We start from the raw sequence: 2,500 nt of genomic DNA, 5'->3' as shown, positions 1-2,500 counted from the left end.
GTACAAACGTGCAAGCATACTAACCTAACCCTAGGTAAGGCATGTCAGAGCGAAAGACAGTAATTTCGAATGAGCCAAGAAAGAGCGGTGCGGGGCCGGTCGGAGCGCACCCTTTTCTCGGTGGCTGGCGGGCGAGAGAGTGCTGCGTCGCCGGCATCGGCGTCGAAAGAAGCCGAGCCGAAAAAAGTTAAAGTACAAACGTGCAAGCATACTAGCCTAACCCTAGGTAAGGCATGTCAGAGCGAAAGACAGTAATTTCGAATGAGCCAAGAAAGAGCGGTGCGGGGCCGGTCGGAGCGCACCCTTTTCTCGGTGGCTGGCGGGCGAGAGAGTGCTGCGTCGCCGGCAACGGCGTCGAAAGAAGCCGAGCCGAAAAAAGTTAAAGTACAAACGTGCAAGCATACTAACCTAACCCTAGGTAAGGCATGTTAGAGCGAAAGACAGTAAACTCGAATGAGCCAAGAAAGAGCGGTGCGGGGCCGGTCGGAGCGCACCCTTTTCTCGGTGGCTGGCGGGCGAGAGAGTGCTGCGTCGCCGGCATCGGCGTCGAAAGAAGCCGAGCCAAAAAAAGTTGAAGTACAAACGCGATGCTAATGAGCGAGCCGTTGTCTCGACTAATATGTAGGGGGCGTTCGATCGAGCGTCTGGCTTGAGCGCTTGTCGGCCTAGCAGAACGGTCGCATTGTTATGCCCGGGTTTTAGGCACCGCTGCAGGCGGCCGGCAGAGCTCTTGTTTGTGCGAAACTGAATGGATCGAGCCCGAGAGAGGGCGAGCAAAGAAAAAACGCAAATCGCTCCGCCTGGCACTGCCGGCGAGAGCGTGGACGTCGCGGCCAGCGACTGTCGAAGCTGAGTACGGCCGCAGGCGATCGCCTCGGTCTTAAACGAATGCGACGAGCACGCGCCGGGCGGCCCAGCAAGGGCCGAGCGCAGCTGTCGCAGCTATCTGGTTGATCCTGCCAGTAGTGATATGCTTGTCTCAAAGATTAAGCCATGCAGGTGCAAGTACGAGTTCTCGTAAAGCGAAACTGCGAATGGCTCATTAAATCAGTCTTGGTTTATTTGGTCTCGTAAGCGAAGTGGATAACTGTGGTAATTCTAGAGCTAATACATGCATTAAGCGCCGACTTCGGGAGGCGCGCTTTTATCAGATCAAAACCGACCGGGTTCGTCCTGTGACGTTTGATGACTCTGGATAACCACGCGGATCGTACGGTCTCTGCACCGACGACGTATCATTCAAGTGTCTGCCCTATCAACTGTCGAAGGTACGCTACGTGCCTACCTTTGTGATAACGGGTAACGGGGAATCAGGGTTCGATTCCGGAGAGGGAGCCTGAGAAACGGCTACCACATCCAAGGAAGGCAGCAGGCGCGCAAATTACCCATTCCCGACACGGGGAGGTAGTGACGAAAAATAACAATACAGGACTCTAACGAGGCCCTGTAATTGGAATGAGTACATCCTAAAACTCTTAACGAGTATCCATTGGAGGGCAAGTCTGGTGCCAGCAGCCGCGGTAATTCCAGCTCCAACAGTGTATGCTAAAGTTGTTGCGGTTGAAAAGCTCGTAGTTGGATTTTGGGCGAGCGCCGCCGGTCCGTCGCAAGGCGTGTCACTGGTTGCGTTCGCCTCACCTTCGGTTCTCCGTCGGTGCTCTTGACTGAGTGTCGGCGGTGGCCGATAAGTTTACTTTGAAAAAATTAGAGTGTTCAAAGCAGGCTGTTCGCCTGCATAGTGTTGCATGGAATAATGGAATAGGACCTCGGTTCTATTTTGTTGGTTTTCGGAGCACGAGGTAATGATTAAGAGGGACAGACGGGGGCGTCCGTACTCTGCCGTTAGAGGTGAAATTCTTGGATCGGCGGAAGACGAACTACTGCGAAAGCATTCGCCAAGAATGTTTTCTTTAATCAAGAGCGAAAGTCAGAGGTTCGAAGACGATCAGATACCGTCCTAGTTCTGACTATAAACGATGCCAACTAGCGATCGGGAGGCGTTACCATGACGACCTTTCCGGCAGCTTCCGGGAAACCAAAGTCTTTGGGTTCCGGGGGAAGTATGGTTGCAAAGCTGAAACTTAAAGGAATTGACGGAAGGGCACCACCAGGAGTGGAGCCTGCGGCTTAATTTGACTCAACACGGGGAAACTCACCCGGCCCGGACACAGGTAGGATTGACAGATTGAGAGCTCTTTCTTGATTCTGTGGGTGGTGGTGCATGGCCGTTCTTAGTTGGTGGAGCGATTTGTCTGGTTAATTCCGATAACGAACGAGACTCTGGCATGCTAAATAGTTACGCGACCTTCTCGGTCGGCGTCTAACTTTTTAGAGGGACTAGTGGCGTTTAGCCACACGAGATTGAGCAATAACAGGTCTGTGATGCCCTTAGATGTCCGGGGCCGCACGCGCGCTACACTGAGTGAAGCAGCGAGTGTCTAACCTAGGCCGAAAGGTCCGGGTAACCCGTTGAACCTCATTCGTGATTGGGATAGGGACT

At 53.4% G+C, this 2,500-nt stretch overlaps 1 non-coding gene across 1 annotated transcript in view; it reads left to right on the top strand.

Annotated features, from left to right (window-relative positions):
* The first annotated feature begins 943 nt into the window (after nt 1–943).
* Nucleotides 944–2,500, top strand: part of LOC144430253 (small subunit ribosomal RNA) — a 1,810-nt gene continuing 253 nt past the window's right edge. Inside the window, exon 1 of the ribosomal RNA XR_013479408.1 lies at nt 944–2,500. This exon is cut by the window's right edge and continues 253 nt beyond it. This is a non-coding gene — a ribosomal RNA (small subunit ribosomal RNA).

This window comes from Styela clava, chromosome 11 (assembly GCF_964204865.1).
Source record: "Styela clava chromosome 11, kaStyClav1.hap1.2, whole genome shotgun sequence".
Lineage (NCBI taxonomy): Eukaryota > Metazoa > Chordata > Ascidiacea > Stolidobranchia > Styelidae > Styela > Styela clava.
The sequence above is the reverse complement of the archived record's forward strand: the minus strand, read 5'-3'. Positions and strand labels throughout refer to the sequence as shown.